General features: G+C 39.9%; 1 protein-coding gene and 1 pseudogene across 3 annotated transcripts in view; one reads left to right on the forward strand and one right to left on the reverse strand.

The window, feature by feature from the left end:
- IMMP2L (inner mitochondrial membrane peptidase subunit 2) overlaps positions 1-19,016 on the forward strand; it is a 1,307,031-nt gene that overhangs the window by 1,284,514 nt on the left and 3,501 nt on the right. The gene's annotated exons all lie outside the window — the stretch shown is intronic.
- On the reverse strand, positions 8,534-9,098 carry LOC149464712 (granzyme A-like; annotated as a pseudogene).

Below are 19,016 nucleotides of genomic sequence, written 5' to 3' on the forward strand. Positions count from 1 at the left end.
GGTGCTACAAACTGCTTTCTGACTCTCTTGTCCCTGTTGGCTTTTATTTCTGTGTTGCTCACCATTGTTAGATTATTTTTTGATATCCCATGATAAAGACTAAAAATGCTGTGTTCTGTACTGTACAACTAAGAAAATAAGACTTTTTACTTACAAGCCAAATCTATTTCTTGGAGAACAGTGCAGGACAAGGATCCATCCATATTGCTTGCTATAAAATTGAGTCTGGCTGGGAATGTGAGGAGCTATATAGGAATGTCTCTGCTGCATTCTTTTTTGCCAGTGTCCAGTCACCTGATGGTAGCTGCATCCAGGGGTGGACTGACCATTTGGAAACTCGGCCCCGGGGTCAGTAGGGGGCCCCATGAGATGCCTCTGGTACCTTTTTCATAGGCTTTTTTGAGTTTGGGCAAGGACACAGGGGCCCCATGATCCCCTATTGCCCGGGGGCCCCATGAGTTGTCAATCTGCCCCTGGCTGCATTTGACCCATGGCTTCAAACTACAGATCTTGTATCCTGCACTGTACTCCAAGAAAGATATTTTACTGGCACGTCAAACATTCTATTTTTAATCTAAAACAGGTACTTATGAACATTTCCTTGAGTTAAGTTCTATTAAGTTACAATTGCTTTTTTTTTTTTACCTTCTATCGCCTGTATCAAAATATACTGTATATGTATACATACTGTATAAAATAGTAAAATCATTACTGCAAATAAAACCTGATTATTTATATTGTTTGCATACCATGTGTGCATATTTCTTTATCTTCATACTATATATATATATATATATATATATATATATATATATATATATATATATATTTATTTTTTTATTTTTTTTTACATGTGTGTGTATTTATGTATGTCTCCTGCACATGTCTGACTGCTGTACTGAGCCGACTGCAGTACTGCTTACTTGTTCCAGTTGAACAAATTATGTGTCAGGGTCCCATCATCTGTATGAGCAGTTCCCAGTGGTGGAAAGCCAGGACCTAGTCTTAAGTGCAACCTTTGCAATCCTGGTAGTTCCTCCACTGGTGTCAGTGGTTTTTTATTTTTGTTATTTTATATTATATTTATATTTGGCTCCCCTTACCCCCAGTAAGGGCCCTTCCCTCCAAGGCCGGTGGTAAAATGCCAATGCCCAGTTGCAAGTGCAATCTTTGTTTTTTATTATTTGATTTTTTTTTACCATTTTATTTTTTTAATTATATTTTTTTATTTTATACAATCTTTATTATTAGCCCAGTTGGGGGGCTTTGGTGAGATATCAGGGGTCTAACAGACCTCTAATGTTAAACCTTTAACACAGTGAAAGGAGATTGAGGACACAGCCCTCAATCTCTATCTCTGCAGCTTCACCTGCACAGAATGAATGGGCAGGAATATCTACAGTACAGAGCTTCCCATTTATTCACAAACTGTGTTTACTATCGGTATCGATCTCCAACTCTGTCCATTCATAACTGAAGCATAGTAAACACAGTTTATTCAGACAAAGAATGGGCTGGGGGGGGGAGGGATGACCCGGCAGTGCTGCGGGGGGATGAAGAAGGCCAGGAGAACAAACAGAGATACCAGAAGAGAGCACAGGGGTCTGAGAACAGCATAAAGACGTGGAAAGTGGGTAGGAGGTGCATCAGGGGCGACATATAGAAAAACCAATCCCCTCCATTTTTCTCCTGCAGTTGCTGGAGGAGAAGCAGGCATTTGGTGACTGCAATAGGAAAATTGAGGGGATTGGTTCCTCCATATGCTTCACCCCCACCCTTCTTTTTCCAGGTGTATAGGGGATCTGCACTGGTCTCCTCAAGCATGGGCCTGGGTCTCAGTTATGACCCTTGCTACCCCTGTAGTTACCCCCCTGATAGAAACCATGCTCAAGGTGCAGGAAAGTAGATTAGTCTGTTAAACAAAATATTCAGTAGAAAATAATGAAAACTGCTTATCATGGAAAAATGATGACATTCGGGTTGCAGTAACCTGTTAATAGCTATGAGCTCATAATTAGTTTCAATCTAAACTAATATGACTAAAAACCAGATCTATTACTGTCAGTATATTATCTGTTGTGCAATAAATATTGTATATTTAAAGTTAATCTACGATAGCATAAGGTGATTATTCCTTCAATTGTGTATTACAACCAGTGTTTGGTGAAGCCTGTCTGGAAATTTGATAGAACGTGACAGAATCTCTGATCATAACTGCTTAAGGGTAAACTAGAGCTTGATGCCCAGTGTACAAAGAAAACTGCCAATCATGAGTTATAGCTATAAATAATACATGCAACATGTGAATTCTAATATGTTATCTAATTTGTAACAGCTTTATCTTTATTCACTGAACCTAGGAAAAGTCCTGATGGATCTGGATAGCTAATATTTACAGAATTACTTTACAAAATGAATATACAGTATGTGGAGAATGTAGAACATTGGTGTCTGTAGTCCATAGTTACAGCATCTTTTCTATATTATGAGTTCTTTTGAATTCTTCCTGAATAGGTTACAAGTGGGGCCTTATCTCCAGTGAAGTCAATAAATAAAGACAGTCTTAGCAAAAAATTGTTTAGGCTATCAAGGTCCTAATGGTAAAATGTGCCCCTTGATAATGAAATCTAGAAAATAGGGTAACTGAACTCCAGTGTTGTATTCAAGAGATATATAGTAAAGCAGTGCCACAAATGTATTCTGCCCCATATGGGCACTGATTTACTTGCTTAAAGTCTGATCAAGATAAAAATCCAATGAACATTAATTTCAGTGGATGTTTCAAGATTAATTGTAAAAATGTGTACCAAAATGTATTTGGCTTAAAAACCATTTCTAGGTAGTAACAATATGGCAAACTGTCCAAAGTAAATAAAATACTATTATTGCTATTCTCCATAGGTGTTGGCCATTATACAGAGGTCACAGCAAAAGCAAAGCATGCAATGCTAGTGGAGTGGAAAACAAGACCTGCTAAAACAGCAAAAAAACATGTAGACATTTCTAGAACTTGCTGAAGTTTCTGTTCAAGTGTCCAGTATAAAAACACTGAATAGTAATAATGTACATAGAGGAACACCATGAAGAAAAGCATATTCTTCCATAAAAGAAAAAGTTTATAAGTCTTAAGTTTGCAAAATACCACCATGACGTACTATAACATTTCTGGGATATTTTGTAGATTGAGGAGACCAAACTATGGTTGGAACTCATAACTGATAGGGAAAACAATGCGCAACATCACCAATTCCAATCATGACACATGGTGAAGGGAACATTATCCTTTTAAGGCCCCATGTACATGGGACACTTCTGAACAATGGAAACTGACTGCTGGAAAACGTAGGTTAAAAAACATCTGTTTAGCTGCGTTTGCATAACGAGTTTATGCGTGTTTGCATTTAGAAGCGTATTTTAAAGATAAGCACAGGAGAACCTCCCAAATGCCCAGAATTCACTGAAAAGTGGTAAATTATTAACTATTTCAGACTGTTTCAGAGAAATACAGAGAGTAGAAGCAGAGAGAGAGCAGTATGTGTTGAGATTAGCTTAGGTGCGAGTTGCTCATTAACATTTCTTTTGTTTCCAATGGTGGGAAAGTTATTTGGTGGAGTGAGTCATTGAGATCTCCTGGCAGGGGGTCTTCATGAGGAATTTGAGGTGTCAATGGTTATTAACATATCTTTTGTTTCCAAGGGTGGGAGAGGTCTGATGTGTGAATTGGTCATTACAATGTGTGACAAGCTTGGTAGGATCATCCTGTGTTCAGTATTTTGTCCATTTGAGTACCTTGAAAACGCATTTAGCCACATTTACAAGCATTTTGTGTTTGAAACGCTGATAAAATCGACTGCTGAACGCACGTTTTCTGTGTTAAAAAAAACGACTGTAAACTCAAATTCCTGTAAACGACTGTAAACGAAATTGTGTACATGGACACATAGGAAAACATTAGGGTGAGTTCAGGGACTGCTGAAAAAAACACCGAACAGCTCCTAAAAGTGAGTTTATCAGTTGCAGTGTACATGAGCCCTAATTCTAATTAATGGTCTATCAGCTGAAGTTTAACCACTTGCCTACCGGGCATTTTTATCCCCTGCCTGCCCAGGCCAATTTTCAGCTTAAAGTGCTATTGCACTTCAAATGACAATTGTGCAGGCATGCAACACTCCACCCAAACAAAATTTGTACCCTTTTTTTTTTTTTAGACAGATATAGCTTTCTTTTGGTGGTATTTAATCACCACTGGATTTTTCATTTTTTGCTAAACAAACTAAAAAACACTGAATTTTGAAAGAAAAGTCTTTTCTTAGTTTCTGTTATAAAATTTTGTAAATAAGTATCGGTACTTTTTCTCCTTCACTGATGTGCGCTAATGAGGCTAAAGTTATGGGCACTGTTTGACTGTACTAATTGGCACTGATAGGCAGCACTGATGAGAAGACACTGATGGGCATTGACAGGCATCATTGGTGGGCATTGAAAGGCATCATTGATGGGCACAAAAGGCAGCAGTCATATATGACACTGATAGGTGGCACTGATGGACACTGATAGGCAGCACTGATAGGTGGCACTGACTGGCACTGATAGGTGGCACTGATTGGAATTGTTAAGTGGCACTGATTGGAACTGTTAGGTGGCACTGACGAGCACTGATAGGTGGCACTGATAGGCGGCATTGACTGGTACTGATAGGTGTTACTGGCACTGATAGGCAGCACTCACTGGCACTGATAGGCAGCACTGAAAGGCAGCTCTGATGGGCAATGTTATATGGCATTGATGTGCACTGGTAGGCACTGATATGTGGCCTTTGATGTGCACTTATGGGCACTGGTATGTGGCATTGATGGGCACTGACAGGTGACATTGATGGGGCTACACTGATCATCAGGGCACTGGTCATCAGTGCCCTGATGATCAGTGTAGATGTCCCCTCTGAGGAATGCCATTTACAGCTTTCCTCTCCTTGCGCTGTCAGCGTGAGGAGAGGACTGCCAATAACCGATATTTCCTGTTTACTTTTGATCAGCTGTGATTGGACACAGCTGATCACATGACAGAGCCTACATCATACGCCGTTTACTGTGATCGTTAATCTGCTGTGTCCAAGGGACACAGCGCACCACTGTAGGTGCGCATGCACAGTTAGAGTGTGAGGATATGACATCCTCCAAGAATGAGAGAGCTGCCACCCACCTGTCATTTCCTTATATGGCAGGTGGGAGGCGGTTAAAGTGGCATTAAACCTAAAACCAAAAGTGTAATATATTGCAGCTTACAAATAATTAAACGTGGTGGCTGCATCCATTTTCCTTTTTAGGCCTTTTTCCCTCTTGTTTTCACCTGGTGATCTGGCCAGTAACACACTTCCTGTGTTAGTGAAACACCACTCTGGATGAATGAATGGACACAGGGAGTATAGCAGACAGCAGTATTGTGAGCCGGGAGAAGGGGGGGAGTGTTAGATGTACCAGCAGATTTAAATACAATAACAAATTGAAGCCAAACTCTAACTCACACTTTATAATCAGTTACAGTTACAGTTTATTTCCTTTTGAGAAAGTTGATCATTTTAATCACCACAGTGGTAAATGGTCTGTCTCATCCATGTAAACTGATAAATTCTGCTGGAGAGTTTGTGCTTCTAAAAAATAACAGATTTGCTAGTTGGATCACCAGATGAAATTAGAAGAAAGAAAGAATAAAAAGGAAACTAATACAGCCATCACAGTTAAGAATTCGTAAGTAGCAATATAATAAATGTTTGCTTCTGGGTGTAATATCACTTTGACTGACATTGCTTGGTGCAACAAGGTAGTGGCCTGAAACATATGTATGAATTAAACCTGTATTTGTAATACACCATTATTGATTTGGACTTTAAATTACAGTAATTGGGAACTTACATACATTATTAATACAAACATGTGCACATACTGTATGTAATCACATACAGTATTTATGCAAAAATGCTTAGTGCATACAGATGTACAGTCATGGCCGAAATTGTTGGCACCCTTGATATTTTTCCTGAAAATCAAGTATTTCACACAAAAAAGGTATTGCATTAACACATGTTTTGCTATACACATGTTTATTCCCTTTGTATGTATTGGAACAAATATAAAACAGAGGCAGAAAAGCAAATATGACATAATGTCACACAAAACCCCAAAAATGGGCTGGACAAAAGTATTGGCACCCTTAACTTAATATTTGGTTGCACACCCTTTGGAAAACATAACTGAAATCAGTCGCTTCCTATAACCATCAATAAGCTTCTGACACCTCTCACCCGGAATTTTGGACCACTCTTCCTTTGCAAACAGCTCCAGGTCTCTCTTATTGGAAGGACACCTTTTCCCAACAGCAATTTTAAGATCTCTCCACAGGTGTTCAATGGGATTTAGATCTGGGCTCATTGCTGGCCACTTCAGAACTCTCCAGCGCTTCTTTGCCATCCATTTCTGAGTGCTTTTTGACGTATGTTTGGGGTCATTGTCCTGCTGGAAGACCCAGGATCTTGGACGCAAACCCAGCTTTCTGACACTGGGCCCTACAGTGCGACCCAAAATCCTTTGGTAATCCTCAGATTTCATGATGCCTTGCACACAGTCAAGGCACCCAGTGCCAGAGGCAGCAAAACAACCCCAAAACATCATTGAACCTCCACCATATTTTACCGTAGGTACTGTGTTTTGTTCTTTGTAGGCCTCATTCCGTTTTCGGTAAACAGTAGAATGATGTGCTTTACCGAAAAGCTCTATCTTGGTCTCATCTGTCCACAAGACGTTTTCCCAGAAGGCTTTTGGCTTACTCAAGTACATTTTGGCAAACTGTAGTCTTGCTTTTTTATGTCTCTGTGTCAGCAGTGGGGTCCTCCTGGGTCTCCTGCCATAGCGTTTCATTTCATTTAAATGTCGACGGATAGTTCGCGCTGACACTGATGCTCCCTGAGCCTGCAGGACAGCTTGAATGTCTTTGGAACATGTTTGGGGCTGCTTATCCACCATCCGGACTATTCTGCGTTGCAATCTTTCATCAATTTTCCTCATCCGTCCACGACCAGGGAGATTAGCTACAGTGCCATGGGTTGCAAACTTCTTGATAATGTTGCGCACTGTGGACAAAGGCAAATCTAGTTCTCTGGAGATGGACTTGTAACCTTGAGATTGTTGATATTTTGCCACAATTTTGGTTCTCAGGTCCTCAGACAGTTCTCGTCTCCTCTTTCTGTTGTCCATGCTTAGTGTGGCACAGACAGACACACAATGCAAAGGTTAAGTGAACGTCTCTCCTTTTTATCTGCTTTCAGGTGTGATTTCTATATTGCCCACACCTGTTACTTGCCCCAGGTGAGTTTACAGGAGCATCACATGCTTGTAACATTCTTATTTATCCGCAGTTGTGAAAGGGTGCCAATACTTTTGTCCAGCCCATTTTTGGAGGTTTGTGTGACATTATGTCGAATTTGCTTTCTTTCCTCCCTTTTTTTGTTTTGTCCCAATACACACAAAGGGAATAAACATGTGTATAGCAAAACATGTGTTAATGCAATACGTTTCGTGAGAAATACATGATTTCCTGGAGAAATATCAAGGGTGCCAACAATTTCGGCCATGACTGTATATACTGTAAAAATGTTTTTAATTTAAATCCACCAATCCACATATTACCAATTTAGTAACACTCTTTTACAAGATGCCACTTGCTCAACATGTTTCTCATGTTTTCATGCTTCTTCAGAATCAGGGTAAAAAAGCCAATATGCAGTATTATGTATTATTACCAATATTATGGTGGTCTACTATTTTAGGTAAAAAAAAATTAACAATAAAAATATTACAAAAAAATGTGTATTGCTTTTTACACAGGCAAAGAAAGATACAATACCAAGAGAAAAGACAAAACCAAAAGATACTAGGTGTAAGGGTTATTTAAATTGGCCCCCTATATGGCTCACATATAGCCCTCTATAAACCCCCAAAATGTCCATATGCATCACAAAAATACTGTACATAAAGAATACTGTGTACAGGACTCAAGTGGACAAAAACACTTTTTGACACACATTCCAAGTTTTTCAAAACAGTCCTAAAAGGACATAGGTTTGGGCAGAAAGTTTCCTTTACAGAGAAACAAATGGCTAGCAAATGGGATATATATTGATATTCTGATTCCCCCCCACACACACACACTTCCTATAGACAGAATAGTAGTAGAAAGGATTATGGGTCTGTCGTATGATATCATACCATAACTAAGAACTCTGGTGGGAGTAAGCGTAAGTCTCTATGGCTTGTAGAGATCCCTATTTAAAATGAAGGAAGTTTAGAGAATTTGGAAAACAGAAAAGAAGAGAAAAGGGCTGTTATATAATAGTTGAGCAGAGGGAACAAAAGTGAGTTTTCAAAAGTGGACTTTGAATAACAATTAGCTACAGTAGAAGGTATCAGGAAAGAGTAAACTAGCAAAATTTTAGATACAAAAGCACAAAAAAGCTAGTAAATAGTATTTGTTTTGCTATTTATTTATTTTTTTTTTAAACCCAATTGACCAACTCTTTGGTAAGTAATGTGTAGACACTTGATAGTTTAGGGTTCGCACATAGTTTTGGCCCAAAAGAAACAATTCCACAAAATATTTTCTCCTATATCAAAGGTCGTCCAGAATCATCCCCGGAATATATTTTTCTCTCCCCTTACATCGAAGGTGCACATCATGTTTTTGTGATCATTATGTTGAATTTCCATTTTGCTGCAGATTTCGTTCTGCTTATTATCTGTAAGGCTGACTGCCATCAGCTTGTCTGATAGTTGCACAAAATCCTTTTTGGTTGTACCCCACCCTGCTGTGTCAAACACAGTCCCACCTTTGACATCATAAAATTTCTCTGGTAATGGCAGAATTTTCACAGCTTTGTTTAGTTTTGCTTTGCCAAACAGCTGTACAATCTCGAGGTCATTATCCCATGTTCTCTGATTATAGTTTTTTCTTTTGCTCTTTAAGTACTGGAACTTCTGTATATATCTTCTGCTGTCTTTGAGCACACATGCAGTTCGATTATAGTTGAAGAATTGCCCATGCAGCATCTCCCATTCATCCTAGGCATGGCTGATCTCACTAATTTTCTATCTAAATTAGCAACAGAATGGCCTAAATAGAAGGAAACATATGGAATGTTCCAGTCAATGATTTGACTTTTCCTTCAGGAAATGCTAGTTATGTCATGACCCGCTTTAATATTTTGTCTCACTGACCTGGAACAAGTATGAAAATTAAGAATTCTTAGTTTACTTGACATTCGGTCTTAAATACATGAGTTTTCTATCTAAATTAACAACAGAATGGCTTAAACAGAAGGAAACATATGGAATGTTCCAGTCAATGATTTGAATACATACTGTTTGGAGGAATTTACAACAGAGGTTTGAGATTCTTTTCTAGACTGGACAATGAATGTTTAAACATTGGAATCAATAAAAACTAAGCAGATTGTGTAAAGATAAAACCCAGAGCACATTTTAGATGCCATTCATGCAAAAATGCTATATTTTCAAAGGGTTTACTAACCTTAATTCTTGTTACAATAGCTGATTTATATTATTGTCTAAAAAATGTGACTATATACAGTATATATTGAGCACATATTTCATATAATGATATGCTTAAAATGACTGCCTAACATAGGGCATTGTCACAGCTATTACACTGAACTTGATACAATGTTCTAACAGAATGATTTAAGAAAACAATGTGTTCCAAAAAGGTTTTCGGCATGGTGCTTTTAGTGTTTGGTATTGATTGCAACTTGGCCCACAAGCTTTGTGATTATTGTTATTTAGACTTGGTAGAATTGTCATGAATTGCATAACATATGGTTTACCTAAGAATCTTCTTTTTCAACCAACTAGATATTTCATAATATTATGTATATTCAGTATACAGCCAGAGCAGTTATATGTTTCTATTCCGTTTAGCTGATGTGTCACGTACTGAAAGTTCTGCTATGTGTAAAATGTGCATCATGTGAATTGTGATAGGATCTTTTATAGACTCTGATTCTGTTGTAGGTAGTCTATATAGATTTATGTTTAACCGCCTCCCGCCCACCATATAAGGTAATGACGGGCGCAAGGTGGTTCTCTCGTTCTGGGAGGACGTCATATCACATCCTCCCACTCTAACCACGTGTGCGAGGCTCCGGGAGCGTGCAGCGTGATGATCAGCAGTGCACTGTGTCCCTTGGACACAGCTGATCACCGATCAATGGAAAGAGCCAAAGATGTCAGCTCAGTCATGTGATCAGCTGTGTCCAATCACAGCTGGTCGCATGTAAATAGGGAAACGCCGGTTATCGACATTTCTCTCCTCAAGAGCTGTCATGCTGACAGCTGGAGAGGAGAGCCGGTAATCGGCATTCCTCGGAGGGGACATGTACACTGATCATTAGGGCACTAATGATCAGTGTGCCCTGATGATAAGTGTAGCCCCAGCAGTGCCACCTGTCAGTGCCCATCAATGCCAGCTTTCAGTGCTCATCAATGCCACCTGCCAGTGCCCATCAGTGCCTCATCAATGCCACATATCAGTGCCTACCAGTGCACATCAATGCCACATATCAGTGCCCATCTGAGCTGCCTATAAGTGTCACATATCAGTGCCAGTCAGTGCCACCTATCAATGCCAGTCAATGCCACCTATCAGTGCCAGTCAATGCCGCCTATCAGTGCCAGTCGGTGCCGCTTATCAGTGCCACCTATCAATGCCATATATGAGTGCTGCCTTTCAGTGCCCATCAGTGTTGCCTGTCAATGCCCATTAGTGCCACCTACTAGTGCCTCCTCATCAGTGCCCATCAGTGCCACCTATCAGTACCCATCAGTGCAGCCTATCAGTGCCCATCACTGCAGCCTCATTAGCGCACATCAGTGAAGGAGAAAAATCACTTATTTACATTTTATAACAAAACTAAGAAAAAATGTGTTTTTTTTTCAAAATTTTCAGTTGTTTTTGGTTTGTTTAGCAAAAAATAAAAAACCCAGAGGTGATTAAATACTACCAAAAGAAAGCTCTATCTGTCTCAAAAAAGATGATAATAATTTCATATGGGTACAGTGTTGCATGACCGTGCAATTGTCATTCAAAGTGCGACAGCGCTGAAAGCTGAAAATTGGCCTGGGCATGAAGGGGGTACAAGTGTCCTGTAGGCAAGTGATTAATGTGATATTTTAGCTAGATATTTTGCTTGTTTGATATCTTGAGCAGCATCCTTATATGTTCTAACTATTCTTTTCGTTCAGCAACTGTATGAAGTGTATTTTATATTTAGTTCTTGTATCATCAATGTTAAAATGCCTTGTAGTAACATCAGTGACTGATGAGCGCAAGAGCCGGTGTCAATATTTTTATGTGAAATGCTTGTTAGAAGTACTTCACAATTACCTTTTACTAGCTGGGGCCAGCCACAACACCAGTTTAAGGGCTGAGGGGAAAACTTGATGTAAACTATGGGCACTCTGTCTGAGGAAAATAAATGAATTGGCAAAGATGTATACATACAGTACATCTGATAGCTCTCCAGAAGCAACGTCTCACGTGGTTAATACCATGGACTGGTGAGAGCAGCCATGTTACTGCGCCATGCTATATGCCTCACGATGCAGGGGGAACTCTGCATGATGAACAACTCTTAATATAAGGTCAGATCCTTACCCTAACGGGAACTGTGTGGAAAACCCACTCTATATCTACAACATGACAATCAAGTCTTAATGGGCTGAGAATCTATTTCCCTGGAATCGGCTAGGTCATTAGCCAGTATAACGGTGGTGAGTGGGGTGCATTGTATATACATCGTTAATTGTTGTTGCACACCACATCTAAAGTTTTGCAATTTATTCTCAGCTTCGCTATACATTTGTTATGATGTTTACCTGGAGGAATACCCAGAAGGGATAAAGATATCTACATATTTTCACGATATATGGAGGCTTAAACCACACAGTATTGAAGATTTGAACGAACATGGGACAGTGTGAATCTTTCAACACTGTATAATTCCATGGGAACTCCTTCTTGCACTCTACAAATGGACATACTCATTCCTTTTTTCAACCTACATTTTTTGCAGTTTTCACGCATTTAATGATCATGATTATGCATATCTAGCTATATACTTGGCTAATTTTTTCTCTCACTGCAAATATTGTGCATGTATGATATATATGTTCACAACACTAAGCCTTGTGATACACGGCTGAGTTTTGGCTACTCTTGCTAATATGCTGCTGTATATCTCAAACCAGTCAAAAGTGAACACCACTAGCAATATTCAAATGCTGCAATCCGGATTGCTTGTCTTTCATTGTTTTTAATGTGTATTCAGTGATTGTACATGTCACCATCCATGGATATTACCTTTTTCTCCCTACAAGGGAATAATAAAAATATGTGATTTTACATAAAAGCTAAATTGCTTGGGTGTTTATTACCTACTTTGGTAGTTGGCTCATGGCAACTACTACTCCTTTTGGTATTGACAATGAACCAGAGCTGAGAGCTTGAGGTCATTAAAGTTCATTTGTAGTTGAAATTAAATCAAGCTTGCAAATTTGTAGTACCCAAGACCAGTGGTGGCAAACCTATGACACACGTGCCGCAGCAGGCACGCAAAGCCCTCTCTGTCGTCACGCTAGCCAAATCACCCCAGCAGCTGAGCATCGGATCAGGGCACATAGGGGCCAATGCTTAGAAAGGAGTAGCGGCACCAGTCGATGACGTCACGAGCCGCGACTCATTAGCTGTGACTCATTTGGTCAATGCGCTGCCAAGAAAATTATATATATATTTACTTGGACTGGGATCACCGTGCTGTGATTTTAGCAGAAGCCCCCACAGGCCCACAAGGTGGTTAGTGCAACATTGTCCCTCTGTGCTGGTGGTTAGTGGAACGTTGCCCCTTTGTGCTGGCGGTCAGTGGAAAGTTGCCCCTTTGTGCTGGTGGTCAGTGGAACGTTCCCCCTTTGTGCTGGTGGTCAGTGGAAAGTTGCATGGCAGTAAAGCTTCCATTACCACAATTATTTGCAAATATGTGAATGGATCCTTAGAGTGGACCTATCAGTAACTTTATAACTATGAAAATACATTTTTTGTCTTAAAACTCAAGGAAACCTCGTTCATAATCACATAAAATGTGAAAAACACTAATTTTGTTATTCTCAACCATGCAGCTATTTTTAATGTGAAGAAGTAATTATGTATTTGTTTCAGATCATACAGATCTTAATTCACCTTATTGTGAAATATATATATATACTGTAAGTGCTACATATTTGCCTCTTTTTCTCCACTAAAATCCATTAAAGCCACTTGCAGTAAAATTAATTAGTTATTCTGTCTAGTGTATTAAAATATAAAAACTTTAAACCACTGATAACAATTACAGAACTCTTATTGTATTGTCCAATATTTATCTGCTGTGCCAAAGACAGAATGATATTTCAGTAATTACTCAATATGTTTGTGTTGGTAAAAGTATCGCTTTTCACAGCAAAATAATTATTGCTGTGAGACCGTACAGAGATTGTACAACAGTTTTATGTGCTGAAAAACAGAAAAAACACATCCTAATTTAAGACCTGTAGAATATAGAATACAGTGAATAAAACCCAAACCTATACTAAATTAAAACAAATACAAATTGTAACTATTAGCACATAGAGAAGATAAGGGCTTAAGAAAATGGTAGTTAATGATGATAAAAAAGATAGATCTTTGAAGCTCATACAGCTCAACTGTGAGGGTAAGTCCAAAGCTAAATATAGTCAGGGCAAATTGCAAAAGATAAATTAGCCCCAGTACATTTACCTCATTTGCTGCAGCCACTGAAGGGTCAACTTTGCCTTATGCTGTTGAGATCATTGACACATTTGAATAGCCAAGTGAACCCTGTGCGCAGCTTCCAAGCTGATGAATGCTAATTTTCTGCCAATGCTCTTTGATAATAGGTTTCATTTTGTTATCAATTTTAACAAAATTCCCTGTACTACATAGCTGTGTATGTTGAGTTAGTGCAGCAAAAATTTTACAAATTCTGCCAGGGTTTTGTAACATTATGAGCACAGCCATAGAGCTAGCTATTCAAAAGCCTTAGGTCATAAAATGAACCGAAAATCCTTATAAAAATGGCCACATAAAAGGAAATTACATGCTGCATATATTTATTACCTTCTTTAAGAATGCAATACTAATTTACAATATTTTCTAAAGGGCTTTTTCATTTCTTTTGTTCTATCTCACTTGTTATATTTATTCCTCAAGCACTACTCCATAGAATCTATAGTGTCCATTTACTTCGGTGACAAGGGAAATGAGCATACAACATATTTGCACAGAATTTTAATAAATTACTTTGTATTCCATCCTCGTTATTTCATATAAACTAGCAGTTACTCATGCACAGTTATAAGGGCATTAAGGGATACATTTTTGGTTTTACCTTCTACAAAACTGTACATTATAGGAAGGAAGAGAGGCATTTCCTACTCTAGGTGTATTGAATAAACAAGATCCTTTCTACCCCTCAGCTTCCCTTTTGATCTTACCTTACCTTGCTATGGTTACTTTATTTTATTCAACATTTATTGTGAAACATGTTTTAAAAAGCTTAAAATACTTTTAAATTAAGGTAGACTAATTTACTTATTAATTAACCCAGTGGCTATCTATATTTTAGGAAGCTATTGCTTATCTTGCTCCATCAATATTACCCATAATGTATATGTCAAAATATATGTCAGTGTCAAAAAGGTGAAGCTGAATTGGTGAAAACCACCCATGAAATAATGAAACAATATGGGTACTTATGGAATCTGTGTGACTCATTCTAAGAATTTGTTTAGTGTAACAATAAGCACTATCCAGACATTTTCAGAAAAAGCTGAAAAGATGAGAGTATTTCTTTAATATATCTCTGCTACATGTATCTTTGCAACAAGTTCAGCTGATGTTTTTTTTTCTTTTTTTTTTTGTGAGACCCATGCATGCTTACTTTAGAATATTTAAGCTAAAGCGAAACAATTTACAGCTATTCCTGTAAAAAATGTTTAAGAAAATGAAAAGGAAAGATTGTAAGCTCCAAGGAGCAGGGCCCTCAATTGCCTCTTGTATTGAACTGTATTGTTACTGTATTGTCTCCCACTGTAATGTAAAACCGTTGGCGCTATATTATTATTATTATTATTATACAGTATTTATAAAGCGCCAATAGTTCGCTCAGCGCTGTACATTACAAAGGGGGACAGATCATGTGACAGAACAATACCAATACAATGCAAAACATGAGGGGATTGAGGGCCCTGCTCTTTCGAGCTTACAATCTAGGAGGGAGGGGATAGTGGTACAGGAGGAGATAGCTGTGGGGGATGGAGTGGTAGGAAAAGTGGAGGAGGTCGGCAAATTAGCAGGGGGTGGGGTAGGCTTCCCTGAAGAGATGGGTTTTCAGGGTGCGCCTAAAGGAGAGGAGAGTAGGTGATAATCTGATGGGTTGGGGCAGGGAGTTCCAGAGGATGGGTGACACCCTGGAGAAGTCCTAGAGGCGGGCATGGGAGGAGGAGACCAGGGAACTAGAGAGAAGGAGGTCTTGTGAGGAGCGGAGTGTGCGTGTTGGGCGGATATTAGGTCAGTGATGTAGTTCGGGGCAGTATGGTGGACAGCTTTGTACGTCAGTGTTAGGATTTTGAATTTGATCCGTTGCGCAACCGGAAGCCAGTGGAGTGCGTATTTTGGCGATGTTGCGGAGGTGGAGTCTGCACAAGTTTGTTAAAGATTGGACTTGGGGCTGGAAGGATAGGTTGGAGTCCAGAATGACACCAAGTACTCTGGCCTGCAGGGCGGGTTTGATGGTGGCGTTGTTGTATGTGATGGAGAAGTCAATGGGGGGTGGTGTCCGGGCTGGGGGGAAGACAAGAAACTCGGTTTTGGAGAGGTTCAGTTTAAGGAAGTGGAGCGACATCCAGTCTGATATGTCGCTCAGTAGGTGTGTGATTCGGGCAGAGACTGAGGGGGTGAGGTGGGGGGTTGAGAGATAGATTTGTGTCGTCGGCATAGAGGTGGTAGTTGAAGCCGTGAGAGTGTATGAGTTGGCCAAGGGAGGAGGTGTAGATGGAGAAGAGAAGGGGCCCAAGGACAGAGCCTTGAGGGACTCCAACAGAGAGGGGGAGTGAGGGGGAGGTGGTAGCATTATAGGTAACGCTGAAGGAGCGTTGTGACAGGTAGGATGAGAGCCAGGAGAGAACAGAATCTCTGAGGCCGAGGGAGTGTAGTTTTTTGAGGAGGAGGGGGTGGTCGACTGTGTCGAAGGCCGCAGAGAGGTCAAGGAGTAGGAGCACTGAATAGTGGCCATTAGCTTTGGCGGTTAGAAGGTCATTGGAGAGTTTGAGTAAGGCGGTTTCGGTGGAATGTAGGGGACGGAAGCCAGACTGTAGGGGATCGAGGAGGTGGTTGTCGTTGAGGTGAGAGCATAAGCAGGTGTAGACGAGGCGCTCGAGGAGTTTAGATGTAAATGGGAGCAGGGAGATGGGTCTGAGGTTGTTCGGGTCATTGGGGTCCAGGGGGGGCTTTTTAAGTATGGGGGTGATGTGTGCATGTTTCAGAGGGGAGGGGGAAGGGCCTGAGGAGAGGGAGAGATTGAAGATGTGGGTGAGGGAGCGTAGGATGGAGGGGGAGGGAGGTCGTAGGAGTTGTAAGGGGATAGGGTCGAGGGGGCAGGTGGTGAGGCGGGCATCAGAGAGGATCTTGGAGACTTCCTCGATGGTAGTAAGGTCAAAGGTGTGGAGTGTTGTCCTGTATAATAATAATAAAGGAAAGTTGGTAGTGACCAATCAGAATATTTTTTCATTTTCTCATAGAACACTTTTACTATACAGTAAATCGTCATAGACAAAAAAATCGACTTTGTTACCATTCATTTTACATATTTTATAATGCAATAAATATAATTGTTGATATATACACTATATTGTCAAAAGTGTTGGGATGCCTGCCTTTACATGCACATGAACTTTAATGGCATCCCAGTCTTAGTCTGTAGGGTTAAATATTGAGTTGTCCCACCCTTTGCAGCTTTAACAGCTTTAACTCTTCTGGGAAGGCTGTCCCCAAGGTTTAGGAGTGTGTCTGTGGGAATGTTTGATTATTCTTCCAGAAGCGCATTTGTGAGGTCAGGCACTGATGTCGGACCTTACGTTCTGGCTCGCAGTCTCCACTCTAATTCATCCCAAAGGTATTCTATTGGGCTGAGGTCAGCACTCTGTGCAGGCCAGTCAAGTTCCTCCACCCCAAACTTGCTCATCCATGTCTATATGGACCTTGCTTTGTGCGCTGGTGCGCAGTCATGTTGGAACAGGAAGGGGCCATCCCCAAACTGTTCCCACAAAGTTGGGAGTATGAAATTGTCCAAAATGTCTTGGTATGCTGACACCTTAAAAGTTTCCTTCACTGGAACTAAGGGGCCAAGCCCAACCCCTGAAAAACAACCCCACACCATAATCCCCCTCCACCAAACTTTACACTAGGTACAATGCAGTCAGGCATGTATCATTCCCTGGCAACTGCCAAACCCAAACACATCCATCGAATTACCAGACAGAGAAACATGATTCGTCACTCCAGAGAACACATCTCTACAGCTCTAGAGTCCAATAGCAGCGTGATTTGTGGCACTGCATCCAACACTTTGCATTGTACTTGGTAATGTAAAGCTTGGATGTAGATGCTCATCCATGGAAATCCATTCCTTGAACCTCTCTATGTACTGTTGCTGTGCTGATCTGAAGGCCACACGAAGTTTGGAGGTCTCTGACTATTGACTTTGACAGTTGGCGACTTCTGAGCACTTCATGCACTGACAACGCTCTGTCATTTTACGTGGCCTACCACTTTGTGGCTGAGTTTCCTTTGTTCCCAGTTGTTTCCACTTTGTTATAATACCACTAACAGTTGACCGTGGAATATTTAGTAGCAAGGAATTTTCATGGATGTACTTATTGCACAGATGGTAGCCTATCACAGTACTATGCTTGACTTCACTGAGCTCCTGAGAGCGACCCATTCTTTCTCAAATGTTTGTAGAAGCAATCTTCATGCCTAAGTGCTTGATTTTATCCACCTGTGGCCATGGATGTGATTGGAACACCTGCATCCAATGATTTGGAGGGGTGTCTCAGTACTTTTGACAATATAGTATGTGGGCGAGAAAAGTATCTTTATTTCAGTAATTTATCTTTGTATTAACAGTGGGGCTTTGAAGTATATTCAATCCTTTATTTTACTGTCTGTTAAAACTACATACACAGACCTTCCAACATGACCCACTACTAAAGGCACAGAATATTTGACACCTAAACATTTCACAATAAACACATTCAAATAGTATTTAACTTCCCGGTGATTTAAATTATTAAAGTAACTAGACATCCTAGAGCAGAGTATTGTGTCATGTCAAGTGGGTTATGTTTGCAGGGGACTGCATAAATATGTCACAAATGATAACAATGAAATGACCCTTTTCTTTAGTTATTTTCCAAGCTGCTACACTTTCAAAAAAGTGTTAAAACAAACATTGTTCATTTGAACTGATCACACACAATCTGCACACATTTTACCCTTCATGCGATGTGTCAAAGCCTAGCTGGAGTTCCTGATGCAATGCTGGCACGGCAAAAGTATAATTCTATTTGTTATAATGAACGCTCCTTGTTAGAACTATTTCTGTGTTATTTAGGAAGCAATCATTATATAAATATGTAAACAGGTGTCACAAAATAACACAACTTTTGTGAGAAAAAAATAGCAAATTAAAAAATAGATATAGCATATACCATTGTGACACAAGTTATATTGTAATGTTATTAAATATTAACTTTACTTTTTAATCTGCAGCAATGTAATGTTCTTTCAAATGCAATGCAATATGCAATGCAAATGCAATGCAATATGGCTACCTGGAG

The sequence above is a fragment of the Staurois parvus genome, unplaced genomic scaffold, assembly GCF_062004578.1.
Source record: "Staurois parvus isolate SC_StPar_1 unplaced genomic scaffold, SC_StPar_1.0 ptg000147l, whole genome shotgun sequence".
NCBI classification, from domain to species: domain Eukaryota; kingdom Metazoa; phylum Chordata; class Amphibia; order Anura; family Ranidae; genus Staurois; species Staurois parvus.